Genomic DNA, 21,060 nt, shown 5'->3' on the forward strand with positions numbered 1-21,060 from the left:
TAAACTCTACATCGCTTTCTGGAGAATTATACGCAAACTGGTGCGTAAACGTACTCAGTTTAATGCGACAAATACTCCGGAACACCAACATATACTTAACATACCTTAAATAACCCTTACATAACTTAGAAATAAGTTTTGAAGGCTTTGGTATGGCAAAAACAAGTTAATTCGCTTAGAGGGACTAAATTTGACAAACTGCGAAAGTATGCCAATTTGAACTGTAACAGACATTCCGGAACATGACCATAAGTTAAACATATCATAAATATCCTTTACATAGCTTAGAAATAGGCTTGGAGGTGTTCGGTGTGCTAAAATAAACTTTTGGATCATTCAGGGACTAAAAGTGTCAAAAAGTGCATAAGTTTGCACTTTCGCGCATAAATTACGTTCTGAATACATTCGGACATCCAAAAATTTATGTAAGCATCATAATATTATGCCTTAGTGTTTGGCATGAGAAAAATCCATTTGTCTCGCATTTTGGATCGTTTTTCGCGCTTATGCGCATTCCGTCGTAATTAAGCGAACATCACGACCGTACGGCCAAACAAACCGACATCCGAGATATTTTTGAGCACATTTTAAGTTCCCTATACTTTAACTTCATTTTAGAGCTTTGAAATGGGGTTAACGGGCCTTAAACGCGTCGGAAATGGCCTTATAGCACAACAGAGACCAAAACTGTAAATCTGCCAAAACTGATGGCTTACGGACCGTAAGCCATCACCCTTACGGTCCGTAAGGCGTCCCCAGAACAGCAGATTCAGTTTTAACTGCTGTTGCCTCTTCAAGTTAGTGAAAGGCCAAATTTCACTTGCCTCTTCTGGACAATGAGGGCCAAATCTGATGTTCCATAAGTATTGCAACAAGTGTATGGACAAGATCAAAGCACGTTAATCGATAAACGATCCTAACGGTCTTGCATATCCTATAAATACCCCCCCCCCATTCTTGCAAAACCCACAAATCTGATCTAAAAGCTCTAAGTTGATGCCATTGCTTCATACCTGAGCTCCTGGATCAAGATTAGCTTTCGGGGACCCTTCGTAAGTGTTCTTTCGTTCTTTTATTCGCTTTTCGAGTCCGAAAGTCAAGCTTTGTTTGACTTTCTGCGTTGACCAGTTTATGGTCAATGCGAAGTTCGTTTGAACTTCATAACGTAAGCCTGATCATGATGGTTATAGTCCATAGTGACTATGCCTACTGATTACCACGTTATCTAGGCTCAGTGACGAGTCGTAGTTTCGGCCAAAATGCGCATTCTTGCGTATTTTGTAACCAAACTACTCATAAGTATCAAAACCGTTTGTTTTGATACCAAACTTGTTTTCTAAACTTAGTTAAGCATGTTTTAACATGCTTAGCTCGTCACTTTTAGTTTAGTGCTTATATAGGGTCGTAAGGTAAGCGATCTAAACAATCGCTTATACTTTCGAACCCAACCCATTTGGTCGATCATTAGGATCCGACCAAACACTTTAGGTGACCATAGTATATAGGGAATAACCTTCTGAGGTTATACGTTATGGTCACGACGTTTGTTTAGTTGTATGATAAGTAGTTTATATGCCTTAGGTAAATTACCAAAATGCCCTTTTTACGCCAAATTTCATATTAAGCATATGTAACATAACTTTTGACATCTAAACTGATTTGGCAACAATATTAGATATGTTAAGGCATATTTTACTTATCATAGGGCTAGTTAGGTGTTCCGAACGCGTTTTACGCGAACGACGCGTTAAAGTAGCATAAGCTACCTAAACGGGTCGTAATGGGTCGTAAGCACTTAGGTTAGGTTTCATTTTAGTATGTGGGCTTTGTTAAACCATATTACACGAGTCTCCATACTCGTTTGGTTTACGAACCCTCATTCTATCCAATCCTCCGATTTAGGTCCGGTATATTAACATAGTTACCTATATTAAGGTGCCGTTTGATATCCGTGATCTCTAGCATTGTTTGGTTATTACACAAGGGCTTCTAAGCAATCTCAAGTGAGTACATATACCCCTCTTTTACTGTTTTCCAAACTGTTTTGGGGTGAAACACATGTGCCTACTTGCTTCTTTCATGCTTTCATATCATATGCTTGTTATGTTCATTAGTACATTATAGTACATGATTTCATTACATTCTATGCTATGTATGTCCATTGTGTGCATACTTAGTACATTGTTTTACTTTACATTTCTGCTATGTATGTTGATTGATAGCATGGTAGCACTTTGATTTACATAACTTTTCTGCTTTGTATGTTAACTTAGCATACTTAGCACATTGTTTTCATATAACATGATTACATTTGCGACGACATTTGGTTTGCACAAACGGGACTTATATACGTTCATTAACATTGGTTACGCCGCTCGGTAGTAAGTAGTGGTACCATAGGACTTGACAAATCCCATTCCTGACATCCCGGGTTTGTTTGGATGTAAGGAATGACTGAATCCGAAAACATTTCTTTTGATAACCTTGACTTAGGGTTATCCGACTGTCTTAAGGCTTGAATGTATGCGTTAACTTACCACATAAATGTTTGTATCAATGTAACATGCATTTACTTTGCAAAACATAACTTTTTGATATATTCAAAATACTTTGTTTTGTACATTTCTACATTTGTATTATGTAATAATACTTTACTTACAATACATAACATTTGTTACACATTACTTGATTACATTTGGAATTTAAACATTCGACATGGCTTATACGAGGACTTTTTGACAATTGGTTTAAACATGGACTCTATACCTTTGGGGTTTGTTTAAGTGATCTAAGTAACGAAACATGTGTAATATGATGCAAGCATGGTGGATACGCCGTTGGTACTTCCTATATATAAGTGTTTGTATGGTATTACATATCGTAGCGTTATTTAAATCATTTCAATTTAGACATATAACATTTTATATAACATATCTCATCGCTTTTCAAATGATTTACCATACAAAACAATTTACAAGGTTCATGACTGACTGTTATTAAACGTATTCTTTAAACGCAAGTCATGAATCCTATTTTCACAAAACCTATGTATCTCACAGGCATTTTTATGCTGACGTACCTATTTTCACATGTGTTTTCAGGAGCTATCGCTTAGGATGTTGATCACGATACTAGGGCGGACATGTGCCTTAGAGACATAAAAATGAAGATAGACTTAGTTTAACTATATTTTGTACTCTTGGTTTTTATGTTTAAGACAATGTTACTCTCTTGTTGATAAATAAAACGTAACTTTGTATGCCGTGGTTGTGAAACAATTAATTCTGTTACAACACCCCCCGACGTTTTCGCCACGCTTGGTTGTCCCACGTGGTCGGGGTGTGACAGAAGAGTTGGTATCAGAGCCAATGGTTATAGGGAATTAGGTTATTAGTAATGCTTTGACCTAGACTATAACTTTCTAGGACCCTAACACAAGTTATCTTGTGTGTAGATTTTAAAACATGCATTTCACCTATCCTTAGGTGATAACCACAATGAGAACATCGATTCCGAATCCGCTTTGAAAGTTAATCATCTGTTCTAGGATGATTGATTACTAGGTTTTGAACCCTCTGTTATAAGGTTTTGAACCCCTTTTGAATTTTCAAAAGTCTCGTCAAAGTTTTGGGTTTTAATAGTGTGAACACGTGCGAACTGGAAGAGTGAATGCCTGTACCCTGAGTTTTCTGTCTAAGGCTAGAGTGTTCGTACAAATCCACATAATCGGACCAGTCACTCTTACCTGGGAACTCTTGGGGTGAGTGTTCACTTATAGGCGAACATGTCTTCGCGATACATTATTTTTGACCCATTTACTTTGACTAGACACTGTGTATCGCTTGTTTGCTTTGCGATGCGGACAAAGAACCACCATCTTTGCTTTTGTTGATTTTGCTTCATCTCATTCTCTTCATCCAATCATCTCACCCGTTTCGTTTCATGTTTTCCTCTTTTAGAATGCCTCCTCGACGCGAAAACCAGATAGCGACTGCCGAACTGGCAGAAATTATTGCACAGCAAATGGCTGCTCAATTCCCAAATCTCTTTGCTCAAAGGAACCAAGCCAACAACAACAACAATGCTCCATGCAATTTCAAGCACTTTAACTCGGCTAAACCACTCAAGTTTAGTGGTTCTGAGAGAGCAACTGGGCTTCTTCAATGGTTAGAGAGCATTGAGAGTACTTTCCGTCACGTGCAGTGTCCTGACAATCGCAAGGTCGAGTTTTCCTCAAGTGTGTTTCAGAAGAGGGCTCTTACGTGGTGGAACGGGGTAATGAGAGACCGTGGTGCAGAAGTTGCTCTAGCACAGACATGGGCTGAACTTAGGGCACTGATGATGAGGGAGTTCTGTCCTCGTCATGAGCAACGAGCTTTGGAGAAAGAGTTTGATGACTTAAAACAATACAGTGGCGAGCATCGGGCATATACTGATAGGTTTGAGGAGTTGAGTCTGCTTTGCCTGACAATGGTTGCCCCACTCGACAAGGCTATCGAAAGGTACACCGATGGTCTACCTGTCTCGGTACAAGACATCATTACTGGTAGTAACCCTACCACACTCCGTCAGGCGATCGAGTTAGCAGCGACACTGACTGAGTCGCAGATTCGAAAGGGAAAGCTGCACAAAAAGGGTGACAAGGGTAAGAAGCAGGCAGCTGACAAAGAAGATAGCAAGAAAGGTTAAAACAAGAAGGGAAAGGATTCTGTTTCCTCATGGGGGTCAAGGAAGCGTAATGTAATAGCCCAGCGTAACCGCACCATGACATTGTCCGCTTTGGTGGCCATTACGCCCCCGGCGTCCGCCCCTCACGGTTTTCAAAACGCGTCATGATGGTGAAGGTATCCAGCCCCTTATAAGGAAGCCTTTGTTCCCCTTCACAACCGATGTGGGATGTCACAATCCACCCCCCTTAAGGGGTCCAGCGTCCTCGCAGGACCTGGCACCACCGGTCCGGCCCTGGCTCTGATACCATCTGTAATAGCCCCGCGTAACCGCACCATGATATTGTCCGCTTTGGCGGCCAGCACGCCCCTGGCGTCCACCCCTCACGGTTTTCAAAACGCGTCATGATGGTGAAGGTATCCAGCCCCTTATAAGGAAGCCTTTGTTCCCCTTCACAACCGATGTGGGATGTCACAATCCACCCCCTTAAGGGGTCCAGCGTCCTCGCGGGACCTGGCACCATCGGTTCGGCCCTAGCTCTGATACCATCTGTAATAGCCCGGCGTAACCGCACCATGATATTGTCCGCTTTGGCGGCCAGCACGCCCCCGGCGTCCGCCCCTCACGGTTTTCAAAACGCGTCATGATGGTGAAGGTATCCAGCCCCTTATAAGGAAGCCTTTGTTCCCCTTCACAACCGATGTGGGATGTCACAATCCACCCCCCTTAAGGGGTCCAGCGTCCTCGTAGGACCTGGCACCACCGGTCCGGCCCTGGCTCTGATACCAATCTGTCACACCCCAATAATCCACACGCGGAGTATCACTGCTTGGGAGCGTGACATGACCAGGATCAAGCCATCAATCATATTGAACATAGTATATAATAATCGAAGTAGTTCGTAAAAACCCAATTCAATACAATTGATGTTCAAACCAAACATAGTTTAAGTAGCGGAAGCATAATATGAATACCCAATGTATGTAATAAGTTCAAGTGTTATAAAGTTTAACATAACATCCACGATCCATGCTCCATAACGACCTGCTCCTTCCTGTGCAAGCTCCATAAGTACCTAAGGTCCTGCAAGGCATGCAGCAGAGAGTCAACAACTAGTTGAGCGAGTTCACAGTTAATAGTTCAGTAATTGTAATAGTATAGTAAGCCTTGTGTTCGTTCATTAAGTCATGTATCGTATTAGTTCGTATCGCGGCCCTCTAGGCATGTATGCGAAGATTAGGGGAAGTATCCCAAGTATTCTAGACTAGGTATATTTGTATCGCGGCCACCCGACATGTGTGCGAAGTTTAGTGTATAGTTCGTGGCCTTCCTAAGCATGTGTGCGAAGATTAGTCATATTATCGCGGCCAACCTCGGCGTGTGTGCGAAGATCAGTTCTATAAGTATCACTAGTCTAGTCGTATCTTATCAATCACCCTTCCTCACCCGAGGACCATATAACTAAGTTCCATAAGCTAGGTAAGTGTAAATAAATAATCCAAACCCATTCCCACCCTGGGAACCCCATGCCTTGGCTGTGTGAACTCACCTTGGTTTGCTCGGTATGCTAATGTATGTGCTCACAGTTTATCAATCAAGTCCTAGAGTACGCACGTATACATAATCAGTTCGTATTTACGAAGTTGGCACGTAAGTATAATTATAGTGGACATCGCATCAATAAACACCGAGTATCACATTGTACGTATTCGTAATCATACAAGTACTGTTTTATACTTAACAGCAGTTAAGTATCTCAGTTAACTTCTAACAGGATTAAACCAAATTATTTGAACAGATTAACCCTTGGCGAAACACCCTATGTTTCTTCGTATAACCCTCGACAAAACCCATGTGATTCGCCATATCTGTTTCGTTGTTACCCCATTGACGAAACAGGTTTGATTCATCAAAGTCCATTTCGTCAACATGTGACTCGGCGAAACGTACTTGATTCGTCATGTCCGTTTCGCCGTTATTTGTTTCGTCAAGATTATCAGTTACGTCGAGCAGTTACATTATTCAACAGTTACGTAATATCACAGGAAACCCTAATCATCAGTTAATCGACATTCTATGACAATGCATACAGAATCATATGATATCAAATCGGTAAACATAGTTCTATCATTTTACATCCGATTTACGAGAACATTGAGCCCATTCACAAAAATTACGGTATAAGATTCAATAGCATCACTAACCCTAATACATCGATCAATCATCCTAATTGGTTTAGCAACAATCTAGCATCCTGAGTAAACATTATTCAAATCGCCACGGTCACGAACTCATTATGAATCATCGTCAACAGCCCTATACTCTACCAAATGACTAACAATGAATCATACTAGTCTTGCATTCATAGATCATCATGATAAACAACAACAATCCACAGCCGTTTCATCAGCCGGGTGTATAACACATACATGAATCGAACAACAAATCAAACATGAATTCAGTTAACAAACATGCAACTAACCGGGATATTAGAAATAACGGATTGATCGCTAAGATTGTCTTCGGGAATCTCAGACTGCCGTCACACAGAATAGAAGGGGCTCTAGGGTTTTGGTTCTTGACAAAAGTGTGACGAAGTAACCCGTATTGTGTAACTTATACGCGTTCTCATGAATTGGGCCGTACTGGGCCTCGACGAATCGGCGGGCCGGCGAAACAGGCTGTTTCGTCGAGAGGCTTGCAACGAAACAAAACCCCGTTTCGTCGAGCTTACTAATGGCGAAACATATCTTGTTTCGTTGAGCATTACGTGGTTTTAGTCTAAGTGTTTTATAATAAATTCTCATGTTATAACAGCAATCACATATATGCACAGACACAATACGTTTCATTAAATCATAACGCATACAGTTACAAGCCAAACAAGTCAAACAACTAAACAGTCAAAGTCAACGTGCAATAAATGCGAAAGTGAAAGTCGGAAACTCGAGTTGTCACATTATCCCCAACTTGAAAGAAATTTCGTCCCGAAATTTGGCATGCGTTTACTGAGGAAGCTAGGTAAGTTGTATCGTTTACTGGTTTTCCTGGGGTGTCACATCATCCCCCCGTTGATTTGGAATTTCGTCCCGAAATTCTGCAGTAGTAGCTTCAGCCTCAGTAGTGGTTGCATTGGTTCCGAATAACTGGGGATACTTGAGTTTCATTTGATCTTCACGCTCCCAGGTGAACTCTGGGCCGCGACGGGAGTTCCAACGAACTCGAACAAGAGGGATTCTCGTGTTCTTGAGGACCTTAACATCCTGGTCCGTGATTTCAACAGGTTCCTCGACGAACTGCAACCGCTCGTCGATAGTGAGCTCCTTCAAAGGAACTATGAGGGTCTCATCTGAAAGGCACTTCTTCAGATTTGACACGTGAAAAACATTGTGAACTGCACCGAGTTCAGCTGGTAAGTTCAGTCTGTAGGCCACTTTGCCTATTCTTTCTGCAATTTCGAATGGTCCGACATACCGCGGATTGAGTTTGCCCCGTTTACCAAAACGAACCACACCCTTCCAGGGTGAGACTTTGAGTAAAACCCGGTCCCCAACCTGAAATTCCAATGGCTTCCTACGCTTATCCGCGTAGCTTTTCTGACGGTCGCGAGCTGCGGCCATGCGTTGTCGTATTTGTGCAATCTTTTCCGTGGTGTCCACTATAAGTTCTGGACCCGTGATCTGACTATCCCCCACCTCTGCCCAACAGAGAGGTGACCGGCATTTACGCCCGTACAATGCCTTAAATGGAGCGGCTTGAATATTGGTGTGATAACTGTTATTGTACGAGAACTCCACCAAAGGGAGATGCTTTTCCCAGCTGTTGCCGAAATCGATGACACATGCCCGAAGCATGTCTTCTAGAGTTTGAATCGTGCACTCAGACTGCCCATCCGTCCGAGGGTGATAAGCCGTGCTCATATCTAACCGAGAGCCAAAAGCCTTATGCATTGCTTGCCATAGTTCTGATGTGAATCGTGCATCGCGATCCGAAATGATAGAGGTGGGCACCCCGTGCCTTGAGACTACTTCTTTCAAGTATATGTCTGCTAGTGTGGAAAACTTGTCTGTTTCTTTGATTGCCAAGAAGTGAGCAGACTTGGTGAGTCGATCCACGATCACCCAAATAGTATCGTTCCCACGCTGGGATCTAGGTAGGCTTGTAACAAAATCCATGGAAATTTCCTCCCATTTCCATTGTGGTATCTTTGGTTGCTGAAGTAAGCCTGCTGGTTTCTGATACTCTGCCTTGACTCTTGCATAGGTCAAGTACTTGCTGACATAGGTAGCGATGTGGGCCTTCATGCTAGGCCACCAATAAGTAGTTCTGATGTCGTGGTACATCTTATCCGACCCTGGATGTACCGAGTAGCGAGACTTGTGAGCTTCATCCATTACCAGCTCGCGTAAGTCTCCAAAAAGTGGGACCCAAATACGCCCCGTTACATAGTAGGCGCCATCTTCCTTCTGTTCTAATCGTTGCCTTGAGCCGCGTAGCGCTTCAGCCCTAACGTTTTCTGGTTTTAATGCTTCTACCTGAGCATCTCGTATTTGTGCTGGAAGACTAGACTGAATGGTGAGTTGCAATGCTCGTACGCGCTTAGGTGTAGTGTCTTTCCGACTGAGGGCGTCAGCCACAACATTGGCTTTGCCTGGATGGTACTTGATAGTGTGACAACTCGGACTTTAGACTTGCCTAGATGTAACGTTATGTGTGCTTATGACACTTTGAGTTAACGAATGTCATGATGTTATGTACAATGTGAACTATGTGATTTCGTTGATTGATCGAATGTTACGTGCTATATGATTTCATGAGACTGTGTATGTTATTACTTGAACCGATTAGCAAATCACTTACAAAACCCACTCGGTCAACATAGTGGACTCGAGACCATGACACAACCCATGTGGGGTTTCGGCCCACATCCCCTCTACGTATTTATACACACACACACTTTAGGGTTCTAGTTTTACAACATTGCAACCAAGAAGCACACACACAAACTCTCTCTCGTGGCTTAGAAACCGGCGGCACAAGACAACCAAGGAGTATTCGTTGTTCGGTTCACCTTCTTGTTATCATTAACCGGTTAGTGTATGTTGTTTATTTATTATTCGATTGTATGTGATATGCATTCACATGATGTTTACATGATGATTGTTGATCGGCTTAGGCTAGTCAGAATATGTGAATATATCTTATGATCCTAACTCAAAATCGGAAGTATAGATATATAGTAACCGGTTGTGATGTGGTGATATGTTAAACGGATTCATGTTTATGAAATCGGTATTGCATATAGATGATAAACCCGCTGTTATGATGTTGATAATCGGCTGCCATGTATTGTTTCGAATTACTATTAACTACTATGTTAGTTTGAATGTTCTAAGTTATTGGTCGGGTTATGTTTGGTTAGGGTTCATAGGGTTTATACGAATTGCTTGTTTGATCGATGATGGTTTGAATATTAAACTGTTGGTTGCTGTTGTTTGATTTTGGAATGCAACTGATTTGATTTGTTTCCGAAACTGTTGAACCTGTTTGCTGAAATCACGGAATAGTTGTTATTGTTATTTAAGGAATTCAGGAAAGCTGTTACACGCATGGTTGCGACTCAGATTGCGAGTCGGGAACCCACAATCACGACTCGAGACCACAACAGCACAAGCCGAGACCATGGTTGCGAGTCCCGTTGCGACTCGTAACCGGACCATGATGAGCCGAAATCACCATTGCGACTCGCAACCTCCTGTTGCGACTCGTAATCAGCTGTTGTGACTCGTAATCCCGGTTGCGACTCGAGATCGCCGGTTGCGACTCGAGACTAGCTGCTCGTACACTGTTTTGGGCCTACCTTGTCACGGGCCCAATTCGATTGACTGCTAATTGGACTGCTTATCTGTTGGGCCGATATGTTATTTGGGCCGATATGTTATTTGGGCTGATATGTTATTTGGGCGGATTACCTTTCGGGCTTAGACTTTGGATCGCACATGAATGTTAATGCTATGCTCTTACCTGTTCACATGCATACGTGATAGTAACGTGTTAGTTTATGTGATGCATACATGTACTACTTTAGTCAAAACCTGACTTATGTGGTAACCCTGTTAGGACGTGGTTGACCACTGTTAGTTCAAGAACTCTCTCTCTCTTTGTGTATCTGCCGAGCAAACCAAGGTGAGTTCACACAGCCAAGGCATGGGGTTCCCAGGGTGGGAATGGGATTGAATGAAATATACGTACATACTTAGTTAACGGAACGTAATGATATGAGTCCTCAGGGTGAGGATGGTGAATGATAAGATACGGCTAGACTAGTATACCTACTTGAACAGATCTTCGCACACACACCAAGGGTTGGCTGCGATAATTATGACTGATCTTCGCACACATGCCTCGGGAAGGCTGCGAACTAAACATATTAGAACTTCGCACACATACCAGGGTGGCCAGCGATACAAATATACATAGTCTAGGATATTTGGGAGTATTAACCCAAATCTTCGCATACATGCCGAAAGGGCCCGCGATACGAACCAATACTATACATGAACAATGAACGAACTAATACGATGCATGATTAGATAAACGAACGCAATACTTGCTATACCATTTCTATTACTGAACTTACTTTCTGTGAACTCGCTCAACTAGTTGTTGACTCTCTGCTGCATGCCTTGCAGGGCCTTAGGTACTTTATGGAGCTTGCACAGGGAGGAGCAGGTCGTTGTGGGCAAAGGATCGTGAATGCTATTTCAACACTTATGATATTTCATACGTTAACACCTATGTTTGAGTTTTGCTTAAATGCTTCCGCTATACTTAACTATATTACACGTTCAATATGATTGGTGGTTAAGATCCTGGTCAGTCACGCCTCCAAGCGGTGATACTCCGCGTGTGGATATTGGGGGTGTGACATATTGGTATCAGAGCCATTGGTTATAGAGAACTTGGTTTTAATATGGGAAAACGTTTTTATTAAAACCGGACTATAACCAGAACAGTGCTCTCAACGATCCACAACGACGCTTCGCTCCACGTGCAAGACTCGACATCCTAGGTAATAAGGTTTATGTTTATTGCCTGTTTGCTAGAATTGCTTAGAACTTTGCTCGCATTACGCTTAGATACACATGATACTATAGCATGAGAATCCCTACGTGCTTACACTTTCCTGTCATCGCCCTATTCGCGAACCATTCTTACCTATGCTACTTGTTACAATGAAGATCATGTCTGGAAGAATTAACATGACTCAAGCCCAGCTAGAGGCTCTCGTTCAAGCTCAAGTTGCTGCGGCACTTGCAGCCGCACAAGCAGGTAGTATACCCTGTAGTCATAACTTACGCTAGGATCTTTAGATCCTACATTCCTAAGCTAGCCCTTGTATTTAAACTTTGCCCTATTCGTACACAATAGGTCAACCAGCGCAGCAAGTTTGCACCTTTAAGAACTTCATGGACTGTCGTCCAAGTATTTTCGGCGGCACAGAGGGGGCAGTGGGACTCCTCCACTGGTTTGAGAAGCTAGAGTCAGTCTTCGAAATGTGCGAGTGCCCTGAGGCTCGCAAGGTCAAGTTTGCCACCGACACCTTGGAAGGAATCGCGCTAACCTGGTGGAACGCGCAGGTGCAAATTCTGGGGTTGGCAGCTGCTAACGCCACCCCATGGAACGATTTCAAGGAACTCATCAAGCGTGAGTATTGCACGCGTGAAGATATTCACAAGTTGGAAGACGAGCTGTATAACCTGAAAATGGTTGGATAAGAGATTGAAGCGTATACTAAACGGTCGAATGAGCTGGCCGTTCTGTGTCCAACTATGGTGGACCCTCCATACAAGCGCATTGAGATGTATCTCAAGGGATTGGCGCCAGAAATCCAGAGCCATGTTACCTCGGCTAACCTCGACAACATCCAGGAAATTCAGCGACTCGCTCATCGCATCACCGACCAGGCAGTGGATCAGAATAAACTGCCAAAGCGTGTCAACGCTACTGCTACAGTCACTCCAGCTGCTACTTCTGCTACACCCAGCGACAACAAACGGAAATGGGATGGGGATTCCGTTCAGTCTCAAGCACAGCAGCGCAGGACGAATGACTACCAGAATCCGAGTCAGCAATCATCTGGCAGTCAGGAGCAGGGTGGATACAGGGGAGTACACCCACTATGTAACAAGTGTAACAGGCACCACAGTGGAAGGTGTCGCAAGGAACGTTGTCAGAGATGTCTCAAGATAGGGCACGAAGCCAAAGATTGCAGAAGCTCACGGCCAACTAATCAGAACCAGCAACTTCCACCACCAGCTCCTCAGAACCCACAGCAGCAGCAGCCACAGCATGGAAATCGGGGATGTTTCCAGTGTGGGGCAGAAGGTCATTACAAGCGCGATTGCCCGCAGTTGAACCAGAATCAGAACCACAACAATAACCAGGGCAACGGGAACAACAACAACAACAATGGCAACGAGGCAGGAGGTCGAGCTTTCGTGTTGGGACGAGGAGACGCAATGAACGATATTTGAACTTATAACTCGTTTTGGGATTTTCATTATTATGTCTCTGTTACTCAAACAAAGTTTGGTTTGAACATAAATCGTATTGGGTTTTATGGATTATTTTAACTACTATACTTTATGTTTGATATGACGGATGGTTTGATATATTTGAACGCACCTACCGTATTTAAGGACCTTATGAACAGGGTGTGCAAACCCTACCTAGACAAGTTCGTCATAGTATTCGTGAAGTCCACTTCTTAGGCCACGTAGTGAACAAGGATGGGATCCGTGTCGATCCATCCAAGGTAGACTCGACCAGAAACTGGCCTGCACCACGTACTACAGACGGTTTACCAAGGATTTCTCGAAGATTGCTCAGCCACTTACGCTACTGACACAGAAGGGTGTCACCTACCGTTGGGGAGATCCCCAGGAGACTGCTTTTCAGCACCTAAGGATAGCCATGATCACACTACAGCACCTAAAGGATAGACTTCGCAGTGCACCTATCCTCTCTCTGCCAGAGGGCACAGATGACTTCGTGGTTTATTGCGATGCATCCATTCGGGGACTTGGATGCGTGTTAATGCAGCGCGACAAGGTTATTGCTTACGCCTCTCGTTAACTCAAGGTTCATGAACGGAACTACACGACGCACAATTTAGAGCTGGGAGCTGTTGTTTTCGCGCTTAAGATATGGCGACACTACCTGTACGGTACCAGGTGCACGATTTACACCGATCACAGGAGTCTCGAGCATATTCTTAAGCAGAAGGATTTGAAACATGCATCAACGACGATGGGTTGAACTACTGAACGGATACGGATGCGCCATCAAGTACTATCCGGGCAAAGCCAATGTTGTGGCTGATACCCTCAGTCGAAAAGACACACTACCTAAGCGCGTGCGAGCGCTACAGCTACGATTCATTCTAGCCTTCCAGTACAGATGTGAAATGCTCAGGTAGAAGCATTGAAACCGGAAAACGTTAAGGCAGAAGCCTTACGCGGCTCACAACAACGAGTAGGACAGAAGGCAGACGGCGCCTACTATGTAACGGGGCATATTTGGGTCCCACTTTATGGCGGTTTACGAGAACTTGTGATGGATGAAGCTCACAAGTCTCGCTACTCGGTACATCCAGGGTCGAATAAAATGTACCACGACATCAGCACTACTTATTGGTGGCCTAGCATGAAGGCCCACATCGCTACATACGTTGGAAAATGCTTGACCTGTGCGAGAGTCAAGGTTGAATACCAGAAACCAACGGGCCTACTTCAACATCCTAAGATACCTCAGTGGAAATGGGAAGAAATTTCCATGGATTTCGTTACAGGCTTACCTAGATCACAGCGTGGGAATGATACCATATGGGTGATCGTGGATCGACTCACCAAGTCTGCACACTTCCTAGCTATCAAGGAAACGGATGAGTTCTCCACTCCCGCAGACATCTACCTTAAAGAAGTTGTCTCGAGGCACGGGGTGCCCACCTTCATCATTTCGGATCGCGATGCACGATTCACATCAGAGCTATGGCAAGCGATGCATAAATCTTTCGGCTCACGATTAGACATGAGCACAGTATATCACCCTCAGACGGATGGACAGTCTGAGCGAACGATCCAAATTCTTGAAGACATGCTTCGGGCATGCATTATAGACTTCGGCAACGGCTGGGAAAAGCACCTCCCTTTGGTGGAGTTCTCATACAATAATAGTTATCACACCAGCATTCAAGCCGCTCCATTCGAGGCATTGTACGGGCGTAAATGCCGGTCACCTCTCTGTTGGACAGAGGTGGGGGATAGTCAGATTACGGGTCCAGAGATCGCAGTGGACGCCACAGAAAAGATTGCACAGATACGACAGCGCATGGCGGCAGCACGCGACCGTCAGAAATCCTACGCGGATAAGCGTAGAAAGCCTTTGGAATTTTAGGTCGGGGACCGGGTTTTATTAAAAGTTTCACCCTGGAAGGGTGTAGTTCGTTTTGGCAAACGGGGCAAGCTGAATCCGCGGTATGTCGGACCATTCGAGATCATAGAACGCATAGGCAGGGTAGCCTATAGATTGAACGTACCAGCTGAACTCGGGGCAGTTCACAATGTCTTTCATGTATCGAACTTAAAGAAGTGCCTATCAGATGAAAACCTCATCATTCCTTTTAAGGAACTCACTATCGACGAGCGGTTGCAGTTCGTCGAGGAACCAGTTGAAATCACAGACCGGGATGTGAAGGTCCTCAAGCACAAGAGAATCCCTCTTGTCCGAGTTCGTTGGAACTCCAAACGTGGCCCAGAGTACACCTGGGAACGCGAAGACAGGATGACAGAAAAGTACCCCCAGTTATTCGAAACCAATGCTACCACTACTGAGGCTGAAGCTACTACCTCGGAATTTCGGGACGAAATTCCAGATCAACGGGGGGAGGATGTGACACCCCAGGAAAAATCAGTGAACAATACAGCTTACCTAGCTTCCTCAGTGAGTGCATACCAAATTTCGGGACGAAATTTCCAATTAGTTGGGGATAATGTGACAACTCGGACTTTAGACTTGCCTAGATGTAACGTTATGTGTGCTTATGACACTTTGAGTTAACGAATGTCATGATGTTATGTACAATGTGAACTATGTGATTTCGTTGATTGATCGAATGTTACGTGCTATATGATTTCATGAGACTGTGTATGTTATTACTTGAACCGATTAGCAAATCACTTACAAAACCCACTCGGTCAACATAGTGGACTCAAGACCATGACACAACCCATGTGGGGTTTCGGCCCACATCCCCTCTACGTATTTATACACACACACACTTTAGGGTTCTAGTTTTACAACATTGCAACCAAGAAGCACACACACAAACTCTCTCTCGTGGCTTAGAAACCGGCGGCACAAGACAACCAAGGAGTATTCGTTGTTCGGTTCACCTTCTTGTTATCATTAACCGGTTAGTGTATGTTGTTTATTTATTATTCGATTGTATGTGATATGCATTCACATGATGTTTACATGATGATTGTTGATCGGCTTAGGCTAGTCAGAATATGTGAATATATCTTATGATCCTAACTCAAAATCGGAAGTATAGATATATAGTAACCGGCTGTGATGTGGTGATATGTTAAACGGATTCATGTTTATGAAATCGGTATTGCATATAGATGATAAACCCGCTGTTATGATGTTGATAATCGGCTGCCATGTATTGTTTCGAATTACTATTAACTACTATGTTAGTTTGAATGTTCTAAGTTATTGTTCGGGTTATGTTTGGTTAGGGTTCATAGGGTTTATACGAATTGCTTGTTTGATCGATGATGGTTTGAATATTAAACTATTGGTTGCTGTTGTTTGATTTTGGAATGAAACTGATTTGATTTGTTTCCGAAACTGTTGAACCTGTTTGCTGAAATCACGGAATAGTTGTTATTGTTATTTAAGGAATTCAGGAAAGCTGTTACACGCATGGTTGCGACTCAGATTGCGAGTCGGGAATCCACAATCACGACTCGAGACCACAACAGCACAAGCCGAGACCATGGTTGCGAGTCCCGTTGCGACTCGTAACCGGACCATGATGAGCCGAAATCACCATTGTGACTCGCAACCTCCTGTTGCGACTCGTAATCAGCTGTTGTGACTCGTAATCCCGGTTGCGACTCGAGATCGCCGGTTGCGACTCGAGACTAGCTGCTCGTACACTGTTTTGGGCCTACCTTGTCACGGGCCCAATTCGATTGACTGCTAATTGGACTGCTTATCTGTTGGGCCGATATGTTATTTGGGCCGATATGTTATTTGGGCTGATATGTTATTTGGGCTGATATGTTATTTGGGCGGATTACCTTTCGGGCTTAGACTTTGGATCGCACATGAATGTTAATGTTATGCTCTTACCTGTTCACATGCATACGTGATAGTAACGTGTTAGTTTATGTGATGCATACGTGTACTACTTTAGTCAAAACCTGACTTATGTGGTAACCCTGTTAGGACGTGGTTGACCACTGTTAGTTCAAGAACTCTCTCTCTCTTTGTGTATCTGCCGAGCAAACCAAGGTGAGTTCACACAGCCAAGGCATGGGGTTCCCAGGGTGGGAATGGGATTGAATGAAATATACGTACATACTTAGTTAATGGAACTTAATGATATGAGTCCTCAGGTTGAGGATGGTGAATGATAAGATACGGCTAGACTAGTATACCTACTTGAACAGATCTTCGCACACACGCCAAGGGTTGGCTGCGATAATTATGACTGATCTTCGCACACATGCCTCGGGAAGGCTGCGAACTAAACATATTAGAACTTCGCACACATACCAGGGTGGCCAGCGATACAAATATACATAGTCTAGGATATTTGGGAGTATTAACCCAAATCTTCGCATACATGCCGAAAGGGCCCGCGATACGAACCAATACTATACATGAACAATGAACGAACTAATACGATGCATGATTAGATAAACGAACGCAATACTTGCTATACCATTTCTATTACTGAACTTACTTTCTGTGAACTCGCTCACCTAGTTGTTGACTCTCTGCTGCATGCCTTGCAGGGCCTTAGGTACTTTATGGAGCTTGCACAGGGAGGAGCAGGTCGTTGTGGGCAAAGGATCGTGAATGCTATTTCAACACTTATGATATTTCATACGTTAACACCTATGTTTGAGTTTTGCTTAAATGCTTCCGCTATACTTAACTATATTACACGTTCAATATGATTGGTGGTTAAGATCCTGGTCAGTCACGCCTCCAAGCGGTGATACTCCGCGTGTGGATATTGGGGGTGTGACAGATAGCGCATTCGTAATCGTTCAAGAGTTCGACCCATCTTCGTTGACGCATGTTCAAATCCTTTTGCTTAAGGATATGCTCGAGACTTCTGTGATCGGTGTAAATAGTGCACTTGGTACCGTACAGGTGGTGTCGCCATATCTTAAGCGCGAAAACAACAGCTCCCAGCTCTAAATCGTGCGTCGTGTAGTTCCGTTCATGAACCTTGAGTTGACGAGAAGCGTAGGCAATAACTTTATCCCGTTGCATCAATACACAACCAAGACCCTGTATCGACGCGTCACAGTAAACCACAAAATCATCCGTGCCCTCCGGCAGTGAGAGAATAGGTGCGCTGCAAAGCCTATCCTTTAGGTACTGGAAAGCGGTTTCCTGGGAATCTCCCCAACGGTAGGTGACACCCTTCTGTGTCAGTAGTGTAAGTGGCTGCGCGATCTTCGAAAAGTCTTTGATAAATCGTCTGTAGTAACCCGCCAAACCCAAGAATTGGCGTATTTCCGTTGGAGTGCGAGGCGCAGGCCAATTTCTGATCGAATCTACCTTGGATGGATCAACATGAATCCCATCTTTGTTTACCACGTGGCCTAGGAAATGGACTTCACGAAGCCAGAAGTCACATTTTGAAAACTTGGCGTACAGTTGTTCCTTTCGAAGAAGTTCCAAGATAATTCGTAGATGCTGCTCGTGTTCCTCCTGACTCTTGGAGTAGATCAGAATGTCGTCGATGAAAACGATGACGAATTTGTCTAAGTACGGTTTGCACACCCTGTTCATAAGGTCCATGAAAATTGCCGGCACGTTGATCAACCCGAATGGCATGACTAGGAACTCATAGTGGCCGTAGCGAGTTGTGAATGCTGTTTTGGAGACGTCCTCATCCCGGACTCTCAGCTGGTGATAACCTGACCTCAGGTCTATCTTGGAGTAGTAACTCGACCCTTGCAACTGGTCGAATAAGTCGTCTATACGCGGAAGAGGATAACGGTTCTTCACCGTCACCTTGTTAAGTTCCTGGTAGTCTATGCACATCCTGAAGGTACCGTCTTTCTTTTTCACGAATAACACTGGAGCTCCCCAAGGCGAAGAGCTTGGACGAATAAAGCCCTTTTCCAAGAGCTCTTGTAGCTGCTTTGACAGTTCTTACAGTTCAGTTGGAGCCAAACGATACGGTGCGCGGGCTATTGGTGCTGCTCCTGGAGCTAGCTCGATTTGAAACTCGACCTGGCGATGAGGCGGTAGACCAGGTAAATCTTCAGGAAACACTTGAGGAAATTCGCGTACCACAGGAATATCTTCTATTCTTTTCTCTTTTGTTGATGCATCAGTAACTAGTGCCAAAATGGCAGTGTACCCCTTTCGTAAACACTTCTGAGCCTTCAAGAAAGAGATGATGCTAACCACCGCACCACTCTTGTCGCCTTGAACTTCGAGAGGTTCCTTGCCAGAACGAGGAATGCGAACTATCTTTTCCTTGCATAAGATCTCTGCGTGATGTTGGGATAACCAATCTATACCAATGACAATATCGAAGCTTCCCAAGACTATGGGAATAAGATCGATGGAGAACGCTTGACCGACTAAGACAATGTTACAACCCCTGACTACATGTGAGGCTTCTACACTTTTACCGTTTGCTAATTCTATGACATGCTTGGTGTTTAAGGGTGTTGGTGTACGTTTTAACAATTTACTCACTTTCAAAGACATATAACTTGTATCCGCACCCGAATCAAACAAAACAGTAACATAAATATCGTCGAGGAGAAACTTACCCATAACCACATTGGGATCATTCCTTGCGTCGCCCTGACCCAGCACGAAAGCACGACCCCGAGCTACATCCCACATCGGTTGTGAAGGGGAACAAAGGCTTCCTTATAAGGGGCTGGATACCTTCACCATCATGACGCGTTTTGAAAACCGTGAGGGGCGGATGCCGGGGGCGTGCTGGCCGCCAAAGCGGACAATATCATGGTGCGGTTACGCTGGGCTATTACAGATGGCATCAGAGCCAGGGCCGGACCGGTGGTGCCAGGTCCTGCGAGGACGCTGGACCCCTTAAGGGGGGTGGATTGCGACATCCCACATCGGTTGTGAAGGGGAACAAAGGCATCCTTATAAGGGGCTGGATACCTTCACCATCATGACGCGTTTTGAAAACCGTGAGGGGCGGACGCCGGGGGCGTGCTGGCCGCCAAAGCGGACAATATCATGGTGCGGTTACGCTGGGCTATTACAGATGGTATCAGAGCCAGGACCGGTGGTGCCAGGTCCTGCGAGGACGCTGGACCCCTTAAGGGGAGTGGATTGTGACATCCCACATCGGTTGTGAAGGGGAACAAAGGCTTCCTTATAAGGGGCTGGATACCTTCACCATCATGACGCGTTTTGAAAACCGTGAGGGGCGGACGCCGGGGGCGTGCTGGCCGCCAAAGCGGACAATATCATGGTGCGGTTACGCTGGGCTATTACAGATGGTATCAGAGCCAGGGCCGGACCGGTGGTGCCAGGTCCTGCGAGGACGCTGGACCCCTTAAGGGGGGTGGATTGTGACATCCCACATCGGTTGTGAAGGGGAACAAAGGCTTCCTTATAAGGGGCTGGATACCTTCACCATCATGACGCGTTTTGAAAACTGTGAGGGGCGGACGCCGGGGGCGTGCTGGCCGCCAAAGCGGACAATATCATGGTGCGGTTACGCTGGGCTATTACAGATGGTATCAGAGCCAGGGCCAGACCGGTGGTGCCAGGTCCTGCGAGGACGCTGGACCCCTTAAGGGGGGTGGATTGTGACATCCCACATCGGTTGTGAAGGGGAACAAAGGCCTCCTTATAAGGGGCTGGATACCTTCACCATCATGACGCGTTTTGAAAACCGTGAGGGGCGGACGCCGGGGGCGTGCTGGCCGCCAAAGCGGACAATATCATGGTGCGGTTACGCTGGGCTATTACACGTAAGGCTTCCTAAAATTTTGTTGTCACTACCCAGGTTAACCAGGCAGCTCCCAACCAACTCGCACAGCCTCCAACGAAGAAACCTTATGCAGGGAATGCACCTTT

This window comes from Helianthus annuus, chromosome 7 (genome assembly GCF_002127325.2).
Source record: "Helianthus annuus cultivar XRQ/B chromosome 7, HanXRQr2.0-SUNRISE, whole genome shotgun sequence".
Taxonomy (NCBI): Eukaryota; Viridiplantae; Streptophyta; class Magnoliopsida; order Asterales; family Asteraceae; genus Helianthus; species Helianthus annuus.